This window comes from Podarcis vaucheri, assembly GCF_965113315.1.
Source record: "Podarcis vaucheri genome assembly, chromosome: 1".
NCBI classification, from domain to species: domain Eukaryota; kingdom Metazoa; phylum Chordata; class Lepidosauria; order Squamata; family Lacertidae; genus Podarcis; species Podarcis vaucheri.
In genome coordinates, this window is record NC_138759.1 from 107860288 (window position 1) to 107883847 (window position 23560).

Consider the following 23560-nt stretch of genomic DNA (forward strand, 5'->3'; position numbering starts at 1 on the left):
CTAATTCATGGGGCAGAAAAAGTGCTGATTTATCTCAAGCCCTCTTTGTGCAAATTCAGAAAAAGAAAGCAATTGTCTGCTGTGAGTAATGCTTTTCTAGTTGGTCTGGTCAGTGGCTGTGTACTCTTCAGCATTTTTCTTCTGAATGTCCTGTAAATAAATGAGCCGAGTACCACCTCTGTATATTTTGCTCCAAACAGATTGATTGGAACTGACCATCACAACTAACTCATTCTCTATATTGTCTGTTTATTATTACTAGCATTTTGGGGGTGGTAGAGTTTTTAAATCCTATTTTGAAAAGCTTTTTTGGGTTTTTTTCTTTACTCCATATATGCTCGTTTTAAAATGCTTGTCACACGTTTTTAGCTGAACCAAGAAATTTTGGGGTGACCTTTCAATATGAAGGCTTTGCATGCAGATCTGTGTGGGACCAAAGCATGCCTAGTTTGAGTTACTGATCCAAATTCTGAAATTTTTTTGCAGACATAATCAGCAAATGAAGATCAAAGTGCACGAGTCCCTCAGCCTGCCCACACATTGCTTATACTGCCAGCATAGGAGCCTGCATGACATATCCCCCTCATACAGGAATGGTGAATCTGTGGCATCTGGATATTGATGGACAGCTCCCCATTATCACTGGTCACACTGTCGGGGGCTGATAGAAGCTGGACTCCTGCAACAGCTAGAAAGCCACAGCCTTCCCAACCTACTCTAATGGCTCACTCAGGAAGTCAAGTGTCTATCCGGTATGGAAGTGAAACAGGACCATAAAAAATAAGGCAGTGGTCCAACACAGAAGTATATATGTTTGTAAAATAAAATTTTAATCAACATATGGAGAAGACAGTGTGTTCTCACCTACCGTAGCCCTTCAGTATGCTTCATATCAACACAGTGTATTATAATTTTGGCATAGGAGCTTGTTTGCAATGGCATGAGTTCTACTCCACAAAAACATGCTATTCCACCTTGGAAGGATTATAAGGGCCAAAATATTCCTTTGTTCCCCCGTGTCAAAAGCTTACTTTGGTGGAAAGCTAGCACATCAGTGATATGGCTAAGCCTGAACTTTGCCCTTTACGTGCTGGCTTTCCACTGGCGGAGTTTTTGATGTGGGGGGTGGGGGCAATGCCTGCTCATCTGTACTTGAAATGGCATGTTTCCAGTAAGATTTTAACCTCATATTTACCCCCACACCCCTGTTTGTTTTAATTAGCTCTCAGATGTGTAATCCCCTTGAACAATTGCAGCTGCACAGTTACCATTCCCCGGATCGCCCTACGAGAGTTTGGAACGAGACACACTTTCTACTGACAACATGATGCCACCTGGTGAAAACAAAACGAAAAAAGCAAATACGTTTAGAAACCCAGATATACTTTGTATCTAAACACACCAAATTGCAACAGATATGTATTGCTACTAAGGATCAACTAAGTGGTCATAGGTAACTTTGTAAGCCATTGTGTGAAATTTCACAAGACCTTCATGCACACAGGCATCCCTGTTCAGAGATCCTGCCCAAACGTCAGGGACGGAACTGTAGAACATAGTGGCATTGAATCAGGAGCCTGCAGGGTGTGGACCCTCCATACGTCCAGTGAATTCAGGGAAGCACAAGTGAATTGGGCTTTAATCTCCATACAATGCACAGCACACATTTTATAATAATAATAATAATAATAATAATAATAATAATAATAATAATAATAATTTATACCCCGCCCATCTGGCTGGGTTTCCCCAGCCACTCTGGGAGGCTTCCAACAAAATATTAAAATACAATAACCTATTAAACATTAAAAGCTTCCCTAAACTGGGCAGCTGGTAGTTGCTTTTCTCTTTGACATCTGGTGGGAGGGCGTTCCACAGGGCGGGTGCCACTACCGAGAAGGCCCTCTGCCTGGTTCCCTGTAACTTGGCTTCTTGCAGCGAGGGAACCGCCAGAAGGCCCTCGGCGCTGGACCTCAGTGTCCGGGCAGAACGATGGGGGTGGAGACACTCCTTCAGGTATACTGGACCGAGGATTATTGTATTTTTGGTTTTTATGGAAGCCGCCCAGAGTGGCTGGGGAGGCCCAGCCAGATGGGCAGGGTATAAATAATAAATTATTATTACTATTATTATTATTATTATTATTATTATTATTATTATTATTATTATACTCTTAGCTCTTATACCAGTGTTTGAGAATATAGAGCAACAGGTGACCCACAGCTATTACTCTTGGTTACTCACAGTAGAGAAATCGAAAACAACGGTGACAGTCCCTGCTAGACCCAACTGTGTCTCTTGATTCTTGGAGGGCAGCTTCATCTTCCTTAGCCTTATTTGGGTGTGATGCTCATGGGTAGAGTGAACATGTCACCAGGCGCAGGTGTACTATGCTCTGGCCCAAATTCTCCAGTTGCTCCCCACAAGTTGGAGGGCAAAGTCTGAAGTGGGGAGCCTCTTCTGCTTATGGAAGCTCCCTGTCTGGTTTGGAACCCTGTGAAACTGGGATTGAAAATCACACTGGAAGACTCCATGAGGAGCGGAGGCTCTGTGATTCAGACTTCGTTCTCCAACTCATGGAGAGCTATGGGAAAATAGTAACATGTGGAAGGGCAGTGGGAGCATGGGTGTGCAGAACACGGGTACTTCTCCTTGCTGGTGTATAGCTTTGACACACGAGCAGCATGGTCAGACTGGGCTAGTCTACTCAGACAGCAGATGGGGGGAGAGAGGTAATTACCTTTCTCACAGAATTTAGGAATTTTCTTCTACGTTTTGCTGCAGCTCTCTGTAGGCCAACAAGCCACCTAGTGGGTGTGCAGTATGCTACAATTTGATTTGCAGTGCTTCGAAGTGCGGGTTACATGTCTGAAATGGAGCTTTGCAGAAACAAAAGGAAACTGCCAATCTTATGTTTCCACAGTACACTGGTACCTCGGGTTACATACGCTTCAGGTTACATATGCTTCAGGTTACAGACTCCGCTACCTCAGAAATAGTACCTTGGGTTAAGAACTTTGCTTCAGGATGAGAACAGAAATCGTGTGGCGGCAGTGGGAGGCCCCATTAGCTAAAGTGGCACCTCAGGTTAAGAACAGTTTCAGGTTAAGAACGGACCTCCAGAACGAATTAAGTACTTAATCCGAGGTACCACTGTACAGTGATATTTTTACCAGCACTTAGTCTGGCACAAGTGACACTGTAAAACCCCAGGAACCTGGAGGAACTGGTCTGTTGATGCCACCACTGCCCCTTCTCCCCAACCAACCCCCCCCCCCCCCACAACACACCCACTCACCCTCAGCACTGCTTCTGAAAAGGAGATGTGTGTAGGGGCTAAGATAATAAATGAGGGTTGAGGCCACGGGCAGTGGAATAGAGCAGCAATGTCTTTTAAGATTTCTATTGATTTAAGAACAATTTCTACGCAAAACCCCCCCAAAAAACCTTAATAAGATTTGCAACCAAACACAATTAAAATATCAGCAAGTGAAAGACATTAAAAATTGGGTAACTATAAAAACCACATTGCTGCAGGAAACAAATTGAAGCTAAAGCAGATTGCATTTATTTGTTTTTTCCAGAAATCTGTCAATAGAGGAGGCCAATAGAAGCTTTTGTTACTGGACCCAGGAATAAAGAGGCAAGGCGTAAGTGGTGGGTGGAACTAGGCCCACATTTTATTCAAAACTATTATCTACAGGGAAAATGAGAAGAGCAGAAAGCTATCTTTGACCTTAAGAGAGCCAAACCCTGCCCATTCCACGGACTGTGACAAGGCATAGCCCCAAAGCCTGGGCCCCACTGCATGGTGAGTAGGGAGACCTTCCTGCCCTATTTCCTCACAGGCCCCACAACTCTGGGTGGGCATGGCAGGCAAGCCTCAATAACCTTTTCCATTCAGGCCTCACAGCCCAGAACAGTTGGCCTCCGGAAACACTCTTCACCTTCAAAGGCACCCAAGCGCGCTCGCCTGTTGCTTTATCTAACCTTGTCCTTTCCTGCACTGCCCTGCATGGCACCCAAAAATGCAGGTTTGGGGGCTCCGCATGAGATCGTGGACCCTAAAAAACACTTTTCCCAGGGTGAGATCTCACCCAAAATCAGGCTAGAGCAAGGCACCCCAAATGGCCAGTGTACTCTTGTGGGGTGGGGGTGGGGAGACGGCATGTCCTGGTTTTCCCAGGGCAGTTGACAAGTATGGACACAGCACTGCACGGCTGACAGAAACAGACTTCCTAAAGGGAGTTCCATAACCTGAGTGCTGCTACCAGGAAAACTTCGCCAAACACAACTCTTAAAATGGTAGCACGTGGTTCAGAGTCTCAGATGTTGGAGACTGTGCTCAAAAGGAAATTTCAGCAGGGGTCACTTGTAGTTGATGAAATTCCCCCTTCTGCAGTGCAGATGCCCTGTTCTGCTTTTCACCCAGCCAGCCAGCTGTTCCTTATTTCAAAGCATGCTTCCTTGATCAAGAACACTACCTCGAAATATTAACTGTGGTGCGGCAATGATGGGATCTTTGTCCCTCATGAAAGGCAGACATCTACTTTCCAATGCCGCCAGCTTTGCAGCGCATTGATTAACTCTTCCATTAAAATGAATGGGTCTTAACTCTTCTATTAAACTAAATAGTTATTCAAAGGTGCTTCGTTTTGCCTGCAACGTGTCCCTGGGGATGTCAAAGGTTGAGGGCAATGTGGAGTATACAATTGAAAGTCTGAATGCAAGCGAAAACAAGGTAATAGCAAACTATGTTCACACACTTCGGGGATGAAACTGCATAAGGCTCCACTGGAAACAACCCTACATCATCAGACCTGATAGGTGATAATTTTCATTATACTCAACATCTCCAGCAAAGAGACAACACAAGAGCATTATCCTCTAATATCGGCAGCTAAACTATGGTAAAAGCCAAATGAGATGTAACACTAGATGTTTGTGATAAAGATTTCTGTGTTTTAGGGTTTGTTTGGGGTTGTTGTTTTTTTAACAGAATAATAGCAGCCATGGGGGATGGCAGGGGGAAATCAGGGCCATAACTTGCGAAGAAAGCCTTAACCCTTTCCTCTGCCCCACCACCAACTGTTTCCCTGATTAAAATCACATAGACACGCTCGTGACATGAAGCTGCTTATTTTCCCTACAGGGAAAAAATGTATAGGTGTATCAGTGCCTGTAAGGTACACACACAGGGCAGCTTGAATGGCAAAAATCAGGAAAATTGAGGAGATAGTGTCATGGTCCTGGAACAGATTACAACTCCTGCAACCACTATCTTTTCTTTTATTTTCTTTTTTTAAAAGGAAATACTAATCATGTACTTCCCACATCATATCTAGTTAAACCCTAAAAGAGAAAAACAAATAGTGTTAGTATCAGCTGGGTAATTACAGGCGAGCTCTCAAATACCTGCTTTTCATTATCCATTAATAAGGCATCCTTTACATTCTCCTCCTCACTTCTGTATCATTCTTGAACTGTGCCGATAAATAGACAGGGCTGTGTCTCTCTGCAAAGTGGACTCATCCCTCCTATGTAGCTGGAGCTCCTCAACAGAAATCATGCAGTTTTAAAAGCAGATTGAACAGAGACAAAATGTGCGTCTCGCCTAACGCTGTATGTTTATTGTCCCAACGAACTCCTGTTCAGAAAATTGCTTGCATTCTGAACAGAAAGATATCTGCCCACCTCTGCAGCCCAGTTCACAGATACAGAGCCCAGTCTGTGATGCTAAGTTTCAGGTTTTGCAGAATGCAACAAATGGTGATATCTAATACAAATGTATCTAAGGGAGGCTCTTTTCTGTATACTGTATACTGAATGCAATGTATATTGTATTTTAAAAATGCAAAGGAAAATGCACACATATTGCTATAGCTGAAAGGCACCTGCCTTTATTTTTGAAATGTGTGGGTTGCCTTTCAGCATCACTTATACCTAGGGAATGCAGCAACATTAAAAGCAAAGAGCCAAAGCAAAAAATAAAAAAGCATTAAAACAGCAGCTCTTAAAAACAAAACAAAAAACCCTATAAAATTGCAGCAGTTGCATAACCACCTAAATATTCAGACAGAATATCCTGGAGAAATAAACAGGTTTTCATGTGAGGCATTCCAAAAGCAAGGTGCCACAAGTAAAAAGGCATTTTCTATTTCTGGTACCTTTTTCTTACTCAGTTGTAGAATGCTGACACTTCTCGTCTCCATTTTTCTACTCCCTGCCCTCCCTGCCTTCAACTGATGGCACTGGGCAGCCACAGCCACTGACTCAAAGACGCTGCATATCCAACTGCATACCGAAAAGTATGAAGGCTATTATAAAAAACATAAACACTTCATAAAAAGTCCTATTTCTGAAAGAAGTAGTAATTGCTATCCATTTTCAAATTGGATGTTTGCAGTTTTGTTGATTTTTTCAACACTTTGTTATAGTCTCAAGGGGTTTGGCCTAGTAGTCTGAAGTCTAATATACATCAAATTCTCAAGACTAGGGCAGATTTTAGTGATCATAATTATGTTTTATTTTCTAAAAACAAATTAACACCCAGTGAGCAAAGCTCTAGATGAGAGCTTTTAAAAACTGTTATGTTTTCTTTTTCTAAAAACACAAATTAATGCCCAGTAATCAAAACTTTAGGTGGCAACTTGTCAAATGATGAGGAAAGGGGCCTTTGCTCAGCCATATAACCAATAGGAACAACAGAAACTGACTTATACCAGCTCAGGCCATTGGTCCATGTAATGGGTTTAGGGTTTGCTCGTGAGTAAGTTGCCGCCACTCCTGGCTAGGTTACCTGGTTGAACCCTTTCTGACTGAACAGCCTCCAGCATCGTGACTGTCTCAGTCGCTGGCAGAATCCGTCAGTGGGCGTTTCTTGAACTTCTTCCAGCACAAAAGTTCTTTGACGCCTAGTCTCCACCTAGTCTCCCTGCGCGGAAGCCTTCTGCGCAGGGAGGGTGTGGGCAGCGGAGGACCCGTACTCTCTCTGCTGGTCTCCAGCAAAGAGTCTTGGAGCCTCCTCTCTGATTCCCCCATCTGCCCCCCTTCTCCACTGGTGTTACGCTGATTTCCTTCCCCGGCAGATGGGCTGCCTCTCTCCCTACTGGGACCCTCTCCGGCATCCCTCTGGAGCCTTCCCTCTGCCTCTAGCTCCAATGGCAGTTCCCTGACAGTCCATGTTATCTTAGTGTTGTCTATACCAGTGGTTTTCAACCAGTGTGCCGTGGCACACTGGGGTGTCTTGAATGACGGTCAGGGGTGCTGCAGGCAACAATGACCTCTGTCCCTCTTTCCTTCCCTCCTCTTCTGATGCCTTCTTGTGTCTCTGCCTCCCAAAGGCTTGTAAAGCTACAGTGGTACCTTGGGTTACAAACACTTCGGCTTACAGACTCCACTAACCTCAGGTTAAGTACCTCAGGTTAAGAACTTTACCTCAGGATGAGAACAGAAATCACGCGGCGGCAGTGGGAGGCCCCATTAGCTAAAGTGGTACCTCAGGTTAAGAACGGTTTCAAGTTAAGTACGGACCTCTGGAACGAATTAAGTTTGTAACCAGAGCTACCACTGTTCTTGTTGCAGAAGCCTTGGCTACTAACTCCACATATGAATGGCGCCTCTAGAGCTGGCCAGGGGGTGCTGGTTGCCAGGAGTTGAGGCGGCCTTGGGGAAGGAAAGCAAGCAAGCAAGGAAGCCCAGCCAGCCAGTTTGCCAGCCCTTGCTGTTGGGAATGGACAGACAAGTCCCAGGCCCCTTGTGGGGCAGTGTGAGAAGACACCTCTCTTTGGGGCAGGAGGGCAACTCAAAGACCAGGGGCTGCAGCAGTGGCTGCCCAGGCTGAGGAGGCTGAGGGAACACTCCACAAGGGAGGGTATTCAAAAAGGGTGAGAGGCTGCCAGCTCTGCAGGCAAGGGGTGACATAACTGAGCTCCTGAGCTCCAGAGGGTGGCCACAGAAAGATATAGTTGGTCAAGGGAACTGTGGACTCAGAAAGGTTCAAAATTTCTGGCCTATACTGATTGGCAGCTGCTTTCCTTGGTTTCAAGTGTCTCCTAGCCCTGCCAAAATGCCAGGGATTGAACCGGGGACCTTTTGCATGCAAAGCACGTGCTCTACTACTGAAAAGCTTCATTTTTGCAAGCCTCAACACATGAGATCTACGGTAGCAAGACTGGGGGCAAAAACTCTGGTAGGGCTTTGGAATGTCAGTGCCCTTAAAAGCAGACATTACTGATGAACCAATAGTTCAACTCTGTATAAGGCAGCTTCACCATAGACAATTTTAGAAGGGATGCATCCAGGTCTACCAATGGCTATTAGTATGCCCATGTGCAGTCTCCAACTGAATACCAACTGCTAGGGAGAAGAAGAAGAAGAAGAAGAGTTTGGATTTGATATCCCGCCTTTCATTCCCCTTCAGGAGTCTCAAAGCGGCTAACATTCTCCTTTCCCTTCCTCCCCCACAACAAACACTCTGTGAGGTGAGTGGGGCTGAGAGACTTCATAGAAGTGTGACTGGCCCAAGGTCACCCAGCAGCTGCATGTGGAGGAGCGGAGACGCGAACCCGGTTCCCCAGATTACGTGACTACCGCTCTTAACCACTACTCCACAATAGCAAGGTGGACTGTTCCCTTTCTGACCCATTTCTGGGCTTCCTGGATACAGCGTGTAGACTAATTTGGGAAGAAGGTTACTCCATTCAGTGAGCCTTTGCTCTAATGTTCTCATGCTATGTTCTAAGTTGTGAGAGTCTTTCCCTCAAATATGGGTATACCCAAGGAGGACTACCTAAAACACCATCACTGCTGCAAATCTTGCGTGCCCGATTCTCTCGCATCCTTTCACAGAAGCCTCTTTTTAATGTAACATGGCTAGCTTGGATGCATAACCATTTGCCCCAGGACTGTAAAGCATCTATTTGTCAGCACATTTGAAGCCGGCTGTCTCTCAAATGCTGGCAGCGGCCACAGCTAATCGATATGCATATTCACCAGCAAAACTGACTAGTACATCTGTTCTGTGAAAAAACATACATTCCGCCTGTTGTACAATCAGTGTAATTAAAAATTAACATGCATTAATTGTTAGAGCTGATGTAAACAGCTGATGTTCCACTTAGGCTTGTCTTCTGTACATATCATTAGGCAAAGCCAAATATTGTTTAAGGCCACTCTTACAAAAAAGAAAAGAGATAGAAAACTAATTTCAACTAAACCAATTTGCAAGGGAGTGCAAGGTACAATGAAACAGCCGAGGTAATTATTAGGCTAAAGGACTAACAGAAAGAAAAATTACTCAGAACACGTTTGTTTGAATCTCATTCTAGTAAATGTATTTAGGCACAGTATGAAATATAATTTGATCTACATGTGCGCAATGAACATTATGCTTCAAGGAATGGGATATGCAGAATGGCACAGCTGAACCAAAATTAGAACTCGTCATTTGAGATACAGGGAAGCAAATAACTTAGAAAATGCATCATTCCTAACGTTGGTGGTAGACAATACTCTCAAGAGAAATCAAGGTAGGATGTGCAATTCTAAAGGGTTTGTTAATGCCCCAGGTGTGTCTGCACAGCTCCCATCGATGCCGACAGGAGAGACATCTCCAGCCGAGCTGACAGGAAAATATGCTGCTTAAAAGTTTACTTCTTGTCATTTTTTTAAAAAAATATATATAATTGTTATTTAAATGTCACTGCAAAAATTATGTTTCTGCTTTGTGTAAAACAGCAAAACAACAACAGCACTCTAGCAAGTCTACCTTGTCCTGCATATTTCAGAATTCATGCCTCAGATCTGTGTGGCAAAGTTATAGATTGCCTGGGGGATGTCAGCTGCTTCTACCCGCAGGCTCTCCTCTGCTCGGAGATGCAATGCTACGGTAGGTGCCCACACTGTCAGTCTCACACCACTTTCTTGGTTTAAGTGAAAACTGGAGCTTAAGGATTCTGCCAGGTAAATGGAGAGCACTGTAAAAGTGTCTTCTGCGCAAGTGAAGCCACCCCTCCCGTGGTGATGGTGTCTTTGCAAAGCATTTGTGCCTGGAGGAGCAGGGGACAGGGGACAATAAATCGTACGCCGTGACATTTATTACTTATAGTGAAACTAAGAAGCACATCCCAACTTCTGCAAAGAGGGTACACTAAGCAACAGCCGTTGCATTTCTGAGGGACAGGAAGCACAAATAAACAGATAGTGATTACAAGTTAACGTGTATGTTCTTTATCAGTCTTGCTTTGTAAGTCTAACCTGATTTTTATAAATGAAGTGGTGATTTTGATACGATAGCTGCATCAGTAGCAAAAAAACACACTTGGTGATTTAATTTTAAATGGTAGGTAACCTTCTGTAAATAAACGAGACAACTTTTTATTTGGTTGTTTAAAATATATTTAATTGCATTTCTTTGCACCTGCAGCATTTATACATGCCACCCAATAACTACTTTTTTTGAGAGGCTCCAACATAAATTTGTGAACACATACAAAAATTAAGGACTTGAAGGGAAATTGCAAATGGGCTAGAAATAGGCATCTCTCTCCCCCCCTCTCCCCAATCCAGTACAGCAATTTTGAATGGGTCCAATTAAAATGGATTCATTGGGAAGGCCTCTGCTAGAGTTTTGGAATTAATCTAATTTTAAATCTGATCCATGCAGACCTGATGAAACCTCTAGAATCTGTCATGCTCCCAAATGTTTAGATTACTGTATTACTAGTATAGCGTATAGTCTATAGTGTGAGACTTACGCCTGGTGCAAGAGAGGTACAAATTGGCATTCAGACACAATGTTTAGTGGGCAGCCTTGGGAAAGTCACTCCATATCTACTAGCCTTTACAAGGTCTTACAGGGCTTTTGTGAAGACAGAAGGATAGAACCACCCCAAAAAGAGGCACGAGAACATGAGAGAGCATGGCACCCAAAATGGTCACCATGATCTGACACAAAAAATGGGATGTCCCGTATTTTTCTGGCCACTTGGGAGGTTATGCATTTAACAGAGGGCCACAAAAATCAATGCTGAGAGTTCATTCCATGGGCATTCCAAAATCTAGACACTAGCCTTACAGGAATGCATTCCATGATCTTCACCCTTCCCCCAGTTCTGTGTCACAACACCCCAGCAATCATAAAACCACAAAGATGTCTCAAGATGACTGGTGTACTTATGGTCTTCACAGGTTTGTTTTTAATTAGACCGTTCATATCTGTCTAACTTTTCTTTAAATAAAAAGCAGCAGCAGAACCCCGATGGAAATGTTTCTATATGGCTCCCTACTCATTTTGAAATCACAGTAAATGCTCATGAGCACTGCTGCTGAGCTGTTTCATATCAATATCAATCTAGTAATGCAGCAAATGAGTTCTGATTTGTGCTATTTAATGTCCTAATGGCTTGACTAGTTAGGTAGATAATTACACTGTATGATTTATCCAACCCATTTATAAATATTTATAATAATGGATAGATTAACCTTTGGGATTTCTTTCTTGAAACCCTATTGGTTGCGTCAGGATCACTTGGCCAAAAGTAGAGTGAGTAGCTGCCTGCAAATGAGCAACAGTGCAGATACTGGGAAGGCTTTTCAGCACAACATCCTTCCTGTAGCATCCTGAAAGTTTACGCAAAGATGGTGTCACAGCACTTTACCTTTGGTGCGATTCAACAACCTCAATCTACTCTCTCTCCCCCCTGAAAGCCCCAAACACATTTTCAAAAAGGATGTGTAGCCACCATGTCCAGTTGTATGTGTGTTAATGTTTTTCACTCAGTCATTAATACTCCAAACAGCAGCATTCTATATATACAAAGCAACTAATGTAGGACACTTTACTATTACTTAATAAATGTTACATCAAATTGTAAGACCACCTTGCAATTTGAATTATTAGAAATACTTGAAGGTCCATGACATTGCTGTTGTTGTTGTTGTTGTTTGTACCCCAAAGAGAATTAAAAGCACAATAAAACATTACACATTAAAGGCTTCCCTATACAGGGCTGCCTTCAGATGTCTTCTAAAGGTTATATAGTTACCGTATTTTTTGCACCATAACACTTTTTTCCTCCTAGAAAGTAAGGGGAAATGTCTGTGCGTGTTATGGAGGAAATGCCTAGGCATGCCTACGGATTTTCCTCCTCTAAAAACTACGTGCGTGTTATGGTCGGGTGCGTGTTATAGAGCGAAAAATACGGTACTCACCTCCTTGACATCTGATAGGAGGACGTTCCACAGTGAGGGTGCCACTACCAAGAAGGCCCTCTTATTTCATTGGTGGATAGACATGGGATAAGGCTGAACAATTACTGCTGGAAACTACCAATTTCTAAAGAGATGGGCAGGATCTATAGAAATGCCAAAGACACCAGCCTTCAAGGTCCATGCTAAAAAAGTATTGTCCATATTTATTTTTATGTTACCTTATCAGAAGCCAGCCACCCCATGACCAGTGCTTGGAATGAACTAGTTCAGTTGAACAAAGTTCAAAATATTTCAAAATATTCAAAATATTCTGAACTATACCAAAAAGTAGTTCCCATAATTGTCAAATTTACTAAAGATGAACTACATTCAGATTGGGAGCAGTACTTTGAATAATTTCTAGTTCATATTCATATACATCCCACCCCCGGCACTGGCAACAAAAGGCCCAGGCTCTCAGCTTTCATTTTTCAAAACAGCAACACAATCGGACATCAATAAAGAAAGCAAAATGTGGAGGCAATGTTCTAAGGCTAATTGGGCAGATATAGAGGTAGTGCTGCTGCTAAGGACGCTTAGTCACTTAATGACTGTTGCTAAGTGATCTGAAGGAAGGAATGTGAGGCATTTCCAGTACATTCTCTGTTGAAGAGATTCACCCTCTTCCAACAGGAGCAGCTTGAAGTGAGAAGTACAGGTGTGGCTTTACTGGACCTTGATTACTGCTCAGACACAGCGGTGGACTGGAACAAGGGCCAACAAGTCAAAACTCAATCTTGACACCATTGTGGGTTGCACCATTCCTGGGTCTGGGAATTAGGCAGGGTACCTGTTCTGGACCTCCTCTGAAGGAGCAGGAATGTAATCTGGGGGGGGTGATCTTGGGTGCATAACCATCGGTGAAGGCACAAATGACCTTAACAGCTAAGAGTACCTTTTACCAGCTTCAGCTAATGCCATTTCTGGGCAGGGATAATGCCATTTCTGGGCAGGGATAGCCTAACCATTGTAGCCCAGGCAATGGTAACTTAAGCTTGGATTATTGCGATGCACTGGTTTCCAATCTGCTTCTGAGCCAAATTTCAGATGCTTCTGTTGGCACATAATGCCCTACAGTGGAGGACCTACACCACTCAGGAATTAGCTATCTGAAGGAACACCTGCTCCCATATGTATATACCTGCCTGTTGGTATACCCATCTGTAGAAGGTTTTACTATCCTGCAGCGCTCAGACTGTAGGGGGAACTGAAGGAGATTACTGAGAGTTGTCCTGTCCTGTATAATACAGGATTGTCACATATTTCAATGTAAAAAACTGTATTCCGTATTTTGTCCCATATTTCAGGTCCCACCCATACCTCTCTTTCTCTGCGCCAGGTTAGGAATCCTCTCCAAATGCATGTGTTTGAAAAGATGTATGAAAGGCCATGTATTTAAGTTCTGGTTAGGCAAGCACACAGATAGACTTACAAATTCATGTGTATGTGTGTGGCAAATTCCAGAGGGGCTATCCTGTTAGGCTGAAATAGATTGTAATGGGTTAATTTGAAGTTGCTTCAGCACCAGATGGGGGGGAGGAATTGCCCCCCAACTCCCCTGCCCCACCCTGTCCTGTCCTGTGTTTTGGCAGAACAAAGGTGGCAACCCTAATTACTCTGGTTTACTGACTAATTTTTAGAATTATTTAATTATACAATGTCTTCAGCTTAACGAGAAGGTCAAGGTGGATACAGTCTCCAACCACTTTATACAGAAGGCCACACACTTGGAAATGTTCCACCGCTGTGCTGTTCTTTCTCCTCAATACTTTCCACCCCCAAGAGTCATATTGCAACTGGCAATTCCAACTGCATTTACCTGCATGTGATGATTCAGCTGAAATTTTGGCAGCACTCAGTGATTAGTCTTTCTTGAAGGAATAATGAATCCCGTCAGACTCAGAAGGGTGGTTAAAACAACACGATGTCCACCCCATATATACATCTTAGATACATACTCTCACACAAGGCCTAAACTTACAGTACAGTGGTACCTCAGGTTAAGTACTTAATTCGTTCCGGAGGTCCGTTCTTTACCTGAAACTGTTCTTAACCTGAAGCACCACTGTAGCTAATGGGGCCTCCTGCTGCTGCTGCACCGCCAGAGCATGATTTCTGTTCTCATCTTGAAGCAAAGTTCTTAACCCAACGTACTATTTCTGGGTTGGCAGAGTCTGTAACCTGAAGCGTATGTAACCTGAAGTGTATGTAACCTGAGGTACCACTGTACTAGGTTAGAGAGAATGCAAGGGTGCAAAAAAGACGCAAATTATGAATGCATTTATCATTTATTCTCAATGGATAAAAAGGAGCACATGAAGACTAAGTGAGATTTGTGGTCTTTTAAAATAAATAAATCCTTGGGGAGCAAAAAGCATGCAATGTGGCTATATTTTCTGATAAACCATTTAATAAAATATGTCATTCCCAGTACAAATAATTACTTTTGACTTCCCCTCATCTTACTGCCTTGTACACTACCAGCAGGTCTTTAAGTGATGTGAGAATATTCTGATGTATAATCAGACAGTTCATAAAATCCTAATGGAAATTAAGATTTTGCTATTTGGAGTGGTAAAAATTCCATTTTCAAACACAACACACATCTTGAAAGCAAGGCTGACATTTTGGTTTGCTCTGAGTTTTAGGAGAATAGCAAATTACACAGAAAATCTACCAATTCCCTGTCAAGTGAACTGTTGTTTTTTTTTAAAAAAAAAAAAAAAAACCTATTAGTTCACAGTTCGTCTAAAACAGAACCCTGAATAATAATTTTTGTTACATCACGAGAAACATTTTCAAATAGCTGTAATATCTGTTGATTTAAGAGTGTGTGTGTTATCAGTCTGCTTGGAGAATAGCTCTCTCTTTTTATTTCAAATAACCCTTACGTCAAGTAAAGAGACAACAATAGAGTTCTAAGCCTCATATTGTGAACCACACACTTATGGCAGATGGAGTGAAAACTCTATCAGGTCAGTAGGAATATTATCATTGCTTTTACTGAAGACTAGATGTCAACCAGGGAGTCACGGAAGATATGACTAGCATAGATCAGATTGTGCAATGGTGTAAATCAAGATAACTCTACCCAAGTCAATGGAATCGCCAGAGCTAGAAATAAGAATTTCTTCTGGTGTCATTGCCATTCACATACTCTGAATATACTTAACTGCATTAATGTTAGCTGTAGAACTGAAACCGATCTGTTTTCATGTATAGAATGTCAGCCTGCAATTTTGAAAGCTGCAAAATCCTGATTCTAATTCTATAAGGCCGTTTCCTTATTTAATAATAATACTTAACATTTGTTTAGTGTTTTCAAGTATTCAAAGCACTAATTGTATTCCCTACGACAATCCTGTAAAGTTTAATAAATTCATACACTAAGGCTTCAGTCCTATAGTCCCCTGGAAGGGCATTCCAGAATCTGCGGGATTTATTCATCTGCTTCTCTGAGGGCAAGGTGATCTGACCTGCTGGGTCTCCTCCATGAGGCTGCAAAAAGGCAGCCAATGGCACTTCAACATCAAACAGGGGGGAAAGGTGAGGATCCTGTGGGTTTCAGGAGTGCGCTGGGAGAGATTGTGCATTCGTAGACCTTCTGCCCTCCTGAAAGACACACAAAATGTGGGCACAAACTGCACCAACCATGGGGCTGCCTTAGTTTATCTTCCTGCATCGATTCCAATGAAAGGAACCTCAAAATCAAAGAAATGCAGAGCAGAAAGAGACGACCCAATTTCTCTCTCACACACATTCCTGCTATCCTCATAGCACAGCCACCCCCCAATTTGGATTGCTCTATAAATGTCATTTATATAGGTAATTAGGGATGCAATCCTAACTGCATTTAAATGAGATGTGTAAAATGACACTTGAGTTACCGTGGGGTGACTACTGCAGTAACAAAGTAACATGTAGGATTGATAACCAGATCGTCTTTCCATTTCACACTGAGGGCTAGGAACTTGGGTTTTCCCCCATTGTGAACAGCAGGTAGGGGGTGGGGGTCCAGTTCTCATTGGGACTGTGGCAGGGCAAAAAGGTAAAAGCATGCAAAGGTCCCTGTCTGCTTTGTACTTACATGCAGATATACCACCAGCTAAAAACTTTTAAACAGATGCAACCATTGAGCCACATGTTCCATATTCTGGAAGGTGTATGTGAATTGATGCTTTTGAATTATGGTGTTGGAGGAGACTCTTCAGAGTCCCATGGACTGCAAGAAGACCAGACCTATCCATTCTTAAGGAAATCAGCCCTGAGTGCTCACTGGAAGGACAGATCGTAAAGCTGAGGCTCCAATACTTTGGCCACCTCGTGAGAAGAGAAGACTCCCTGGAAAAGACCCTGATGTTGGGAAAACTGGAGGGCACAAGGAGACGGGGACAACAGAGGATGAGATGGTTGGACAGTGTTCTCGAAGCTACCAGCATGAGTTTGACCAAACTGCAGGAGGCAGTAGAAGACAGAAGTGCCTGGCATGCTCTGGTCCATGGGGTCATGAAGAGTCAGACACGACTAATTGACTAAACAACAACAAATGTGGGCGAAGTATGTGAGAAATGTCACATCTAGTTTGGCCCTTGGGCGCGCCACATTGCTGCACATTGCTGGAGTGGCTGACGCAACCACTGAGCGATCCCACATGTTTCATATTCTGGAAGGTGCATGTGAAAGCTGAATAGATATGTGGGTGGTAATTTATGACACATCTGCTTCCAGAGAAGAAAATGTGTGGTTCTGTCTAATGTTAGGTATAATCAGGGCTTTTTTTCCGGCCACAACTCATTGGAACTCAGATCCAGCACCTCTCAGATGGGCGCCATTGCCATTGTAATGTTCATGAGATGTTCACTGAGACCTTCATGGTGAGTTCTGGGACCTCTTTTTCTAGAAAAATAGCATTGGGCATAATATAAACAGCCAGTACCAAGAAAGCATGTGTTCTATCAATAATTGGAAGATCATAAGCTACTGCCTACATCACAATAAAGAAACCTGCCCCAATATCCCAGGAAACAGTAACTACTTGCAGAAAATGTTTCCACCCAAAAATCCTAGCTGGTTGGTTTTGAATTCCTGACAAGCAGCAAAATCATGACAGACCAAACTAGCCTGACTGTGGACTTGTAGACAGCACAGAAGGCGCTCTTCATTGTCAAGGGAAGTTCAGTGTAGCTCCTTACACTGGGATGTAAGAACAGGTGCATAAATTAATGCACATCCCGACGTTCACAGTATTGATGCACAACCACTTCACAACATTCCTACCAGCAGTCCGATCATTTGAACATAAATGCTAAGCTTTTGGAGATGAGGCTTATATGTAAGGCAGCAGTCAAACATCTTTCCCTGGTATGATAGATGGCAGACATGATCAATGGGTTTGCCTCCTAGTATAATAGTAAACAAGATTGTTAATCCAGGGATTGGAAGGTATTTCTGCAGGAAGAAAAGCATTGGGATTTCCCTTGCTGCACCAGGTTTCCTAATACCTCACTACCAAAGTAAAGCATTTTGCTCTATTTCTGCCAGCAAGCCGTCTCATCCGTTCCCCTGTATTAGGGCACTCAGCTACTCTGCCTTCAGTGAGCTGTGTCACTGCTAGGCATTTTGCTGAATTTGGGGGCTTTGAAAGGTGCTAATGCTACCACTTACAAGGATAGCATCCCAATTAGGAACAAAGTCGGTCATTGTGCTGTGCACTCTGCTCACCAAAAAAGGGATTTTTTCTCCCAAAAGGTAGCATTCTAATCTCTTTTATGAAAATCGCCAGGTTGGCTTGGTAAAAGAAAATGAAAAGTTGCTCATTTCAAGCTTTACATCACACCCTTTAATCTTACACATTTGTTGATTTCGCTTTTTATCTGTGAACATTTCTATACTGCCTTGCAGCTGCAAAAAGGAGCCCCCAAGGCTGTTTAGAACAATAAAATAGCAAAATAAAAAAGACTTGAAAAGTATCATTGGCGTTCGTTTTCTAAATCCTCTATAGCATTGCTTGTATTCTTATACCAAGGTTCCTCCTTTATTCAAGTGAGACAAAGAAGATGCTGCTAGAGAAAAATGATGTTTGAATGCGCTTTTTGTTTTGCCTCCCCCACCCCAACAAATTCTGTTGTTTCCCTTTGCATTATATGTAATGATTTGTTTATAAAACATAACCATCATGTATACCATGGTATAACATTGCATACTGAACTCTAGCATTGTGTATAGTGTAGAAACAAGAGTTAGCAATTGACTCTTATTTTATTAAACGCCAAAGAATTAGTTTTCACAAGTTGATTACAATGTAGGCAGATGATTCACACAAGATAGAATTCTGGGAGGGTGCCTTGTTAGTTAGTTAGTTCTTGTTAGTAATCACTGGGTTTCCCATGCCTCCTCTAGAGTCCTTTAATTACCTCCAGGCAACTAAAACAGAAATAATAATTGTTGTTGTTGTTGTTGTTGTTGTTGTTGTTGTTGTTGTTGTTATACCCCATCCATCTGACTGGGTTTCCCCAGCCACTCTGGGTGGCTTACAGCATAAATAAAAAGGTAAAGGTACCCCTGCCCGTACGGGCCAGTCTTGACAGACTCTAGGGTTGTGCGCTCATCTCACTCTAGAGGCCGGGAGCCAGCGCTGTCCGTAGACACTTCCGGGTCACATGGCCAGCGTGACAAGCTGCATCTGGCGAGCCAGCGCAGCACACGGAAACGCCGTTTACCTTCACACTAGTACGCGGTCCCTATTTATCTACTTGCACTTTGACGTGCTTTCGAACTGCTAGGTTGGCAGGTGCTGGGACCGAGCGACGGGAGCGCACCCCACCGCGGGGATTCGAACCGCTGACTTTTCGATCGGCAAGTCCTAGGCGCTGAGACTTTAACCCACAGCGCCACCCGCATATATAAAACATAGTAAAACTTCAAACATTAAAAACTTCCCGATAAAGAGCTGCCTTCAGTTGTTTTCTAAAAGTTATGGAGTTCTTTATCTTCTTGACATTCGAAGGGAGGGCATTCCACAGGGAAGGCACCAGCAACTGATCTTTTTCCTCTCAGACCATCAGAATGCCACAATATAGAAACATACATGGTCAAGCAAAATAAAAGGAAAATGCCTAGGCCATTAATGTTTGTGGATGACATGTTGCAAGAGTGGGCCATCGTGTTATGCAAGCTGTTTCTCTGGCTTCTTTCATTCCAGAGGTTGTGATATCTTAAGTGACTCGCCGCATTTTTAAATTTCTTTCTTTTCTTCTTCTTTTTTAACTAGACCAAAGCAGAGCTGAATATTGACATATATATAAAACTCAACTATACTGCTTTGAGATTTCTTTCGCATTAAGCTACATTTAATATTCATTTCACATTTTTTTCCTATTAATTAAAAGTAAACCGTGTATTGTATGGTACATTATCCCTCTAACAGCCCCATGCGGTGATCATGAAGTGGAAGACTAATGGTGTAGACTTTAGCATTTAGTTTTAACCAGAATAATTTACATATCTGTAAGAAGAGTCCAAGCCATATGTAAATAAGCAAAAGTCTGATAGCAAGACCCTTGCCTGGTTTGCTATGGACAGGAGAGCCATGGACTGTGTATTTATTCCATCAGTCAGCTAATTTAATGAGACTTTGCATGGCATCTCTTTCTGCAGAAGAGACAAAACTTATTATTAAGGAGAGGCATGTGGCAGTAAGAAAAATGTGTTTGTTTGCTTTTTCTGTTCTATTACCCCAAGAAGCAAAGGTGATCCCATTCGCTCTTCATTAAAAGTTTACCTTTCTAATAGATCAACGAAGGCCCACAGTTTTATGCTGAGATTTAGAATTCTAAAGTGATTACATTCTTTGCTTTCTTTTTGAAAAGGGCCATATAGATATTTTTGGGAGGGAGAGGCTAGGGTACCTTGCTCTACAACTGTCCTATATACATTACATTAATGCACTGCGGCATTATACTTTAACATGGAAAAAGTGAGGTGTAAATGAAATGAAATTAAATGGACTTGATTTAAACATTTGTGTGTGTTGCAATTATTGAATAACAACAACAACAGCCAAGGCTCATTCTACTTTAGCTCTCTTCTAAGAGGTCTAAGACCTAAATCTATGAGTTTTCATGTCCTGCTGCAAGATCTATTGTACCTTACCATGCCAGACACAGACGTTCCTGGAGATGTCTAGTACTGGTATGAAAATTCTTCTCAAAGGTCACAGCAAGTTAATTTCACATTGCCATTTAAATAGAGAACATACATTGGTGCTGGTTTTTAATTTTGCTGATGGTTTTTAGTTTTGAAATTGTATTTTGTAGTTTATGTGTTTTAGGGTGTTTTTCTTTTTTTCAAAAGCAAGTCATTTTGTGAAGGCCATTTGCCCCGAAATGTGGAGCAGAGATACATTAAATAAATATAAACTGACCAAAAATTCCAAAGTTTAGTACTAAAGTTTGCTAGACTCTAAAGTGAAGAACATACAAGAGGATAAAAGGGTTAGTTCACATAAGTCATCCCTTTACAGATGCAGAAACATCAGCTTCACAGCGCCCCATCCTTCAATAAAAACAGCTCTTCAAAGATCAGAAGAATATTATGAATCTTCACATGTTTTGTTCCTTTTTTTTACTTTTATTATTGTGATGGGATTTCCCAGTCCAACCAAATATACAGATTGCTCGACCAATGAAGTAGAGAAGGAAAAATAGCCCACGACAGTTTCACTCATAGTTGCTCAAATGGTCTTTGAGGTGACTCTTTCTTGGGTTTCATCACAGATGGTAAACTCTCCTCTTCACCCCTAGTCTGAGACTTCAAAGTCTGGGGCTTCTCTTTTGAACCTTCTCTGTTCCAACATGAACAAACTGAGCAAGCAGCGTCTCCTAATTCTCTTTCTAGCATTGCAGGGTAAGAGGAGCTGCCTGTGAAATAAGTTGTCTGTACATCAAGAGACTGCCATTTCTTCCGTGATAAGGTCAAGAGGAGAAACATGTGGCTAGGTCACCCTTCAGTTGCAGCCTTGTGCGCAGCCCACAGGTTTTCATGCATAAATCTGTCAATTAGTGTACTCATTTTGCACTGTGTTTTCCAAAACATGATCTTCAGCCTAGATAGCACTCACGTTACCTGGTGCATCTGACGGGAGAGGGGGGCAAAGGGAGTGTCATTCCAATGAATTGCCTTAGAATACCGTTGTAAAAATGCACACCAATGGACTGCATTGTTTCTGATCTGCTGATCACTCTAAGAAGTAATTACAAATTATAGTATTGGGTGATGTTCTGAATCTTCCACTAGGTCAAAAACACAACAACCCCAAACTCTTCCTGAAAAAAATATTAAAAACTAACACAAGGTTCTAACCAATACTACTCCCTTCAGTGCTAGTTTTCTGCTAGCAGGGTGTTGTACTTTGACATGAGGAAGAATGAAAAAATGACAGCCCCACCGTCCTCCAGGTGGATGTAGAACAGACCACTCTGCTGTCTCAGGACTCTGGGCTGGATTGAACTCAAGCAGTACCCTAGAAAGGCTCCCAGTAGCTCATAGGGGCTTCCACCCACCCCCATTCACCATGAGCTCCCCCCATATCCTCTCAGAAGGAGGGTCAGACAAATCCCTAGAACAGCAGACAGCAGGGAAGAGAGGAGAGATTATTCTGCTTGGCAAGCAGAAATTCCCTAATCATAAAAGTGCAATGTTAAATTCCACCCACTCATTCTGCGGTACATGTAGGCTCCTCCTCAACAGACCACCATTAAGTGCACATATACAGTGGATAAATCTGTGAAGTGAGTAGACAATGAGAAGTGTATGTGTGACGCACTGAGGACATCCATCAGAACCAGTTCCTGAACTCCCATCTAAGAACAATGTTCTAATAAGATATTTCCATGTCAAATAACAGAAAGAGGGGGTTTTATCTGCTGAAAAAGCATGCAGGTTTAACATTCTTCCTGAATAAAATTCTGCTAGATGCCTGCTAGATATGTTAACAGCATATAGTGGGGAAATGTACCTAGCAATTTCTGGGTACCTTGCCACCTTCTGGTATTTAAATAAGATAAACTATATCAAAACAAGCAAAGACAACACACACACACAAACACAAAGAAACAGGAAAAGGATATTTATAAATCCTAAAAAGGATCAGAGGGTGTGGTGAAGCACTGCTAAATTAAAGTACATTTCAAACATAAGACCAATCAGCTTTTATATGTAAATGATGGCTGTTTCATTTAATAATAGCATTGTTATTTAGGTGCTTCTATTTAAAAGGAAAAAAACAAGACAAAGCTACAAAAAGAAACTCCTTTGCCATATTTTTATTGTGTGTTAATAGCATCCTTTCTTCAGCCTTTTATGCCTTTTGCGATATCAGATTTTTAAGCAATTAGTTTGCAGATGTCACTAAATAAATGGCATTCATTCCTTAAGCCGGAACCATACCTGTTAACCATCTCGGCATATTCTAGCTTTAAAGCCAGGCTTGATGTGCACAGCATGCTCAAAAACTGTACTCACAGTTCAAATGAGCTGGATTACAGACCATGACCACTGAGACCCTCACATGACAAAGCCTTTGTGTAATTAATATGCAGGGTAAAATGCTCCCTGGACGGCTGCTAAAGCGATTTAAATCATGCACATAAAAAATGTAATCACAAATTTAGCATGGTGGACATTGTAGTCACACTGTGCTTGATTGCATAGAAGGTTCCAAGTGTGTTTTAAATGTCCTTTAAGATTGAGATTAGGACTTGTACTTACAAGATGCATATTAATCTAAAACTCAACATTTTTCAGTGTGGGATCACAGTAGGAGAACATTATGGGCAATAGAGGTTCATTCTAATCCCAGTAGGTAATTACACTTTGAAATAATATTCTTTAATTAAATCTTGTTTGCAGTTGATTGATTTAAACACTAAATCTAAAAACCTAAATTTGAGTTTTTATCAATTTTTGATGCTTATTGCACAGAACTTGAGCTTTAATTGATGTTTCTGAAGTTTTTAAAGCCCTTGTCTGCCGTATCCTGGCTGAATTTAGTGCAATTACCCTTCTCTCCACCCCACCTCCTCCCCTCTTGTTCTGCATTGCAGACAACTTTCATTAGATGTCTGATAACTTTAGGTATTTTAAAATCAGTGATATCTACATGTTTGCTTTATAAAAATACTAATATTTTATGTAAACGTCCTAACAGGAACTGTTTGTCTCAAACCATAAGTCAGGCTCCTTGACAAATATTACAATACCACTGGCCATGCCTCCTGACCCCCATTATCATTTAGATATATCACAACCC

The 23560-nt window shown here is 42.2% G+C and overlaps 1 long non-coding RNA gene across 2 annotated transcripts; it reads left to right on the forward strand.

Annotated features, from left to right (window-relative positions):
* The first annotated feature begins 3313 nt into the window (after positions 1 to 3313).
* Positions 3314 to 10289, forward strand: LOC309519241. 2 transcript variants are annotated; one of them, XR_014213766.1, is made up of 4 exons: positions 3314 to 3510; positions 3704 to 3811; positions 4636 to 4741; positions 9789 to 10289. It is a non-coding gene; the product is annotated as an uncharacterized lncRNA (long non-coding RNA). The 2 variants fall into 2 exon arrangements; XR_014213765.1 differs by having other exon boundaries at positions 3314 to 3811.
* The last annotated feature ends 13271 nt before the right edge of the window (positions 10290 to 23560 follow it).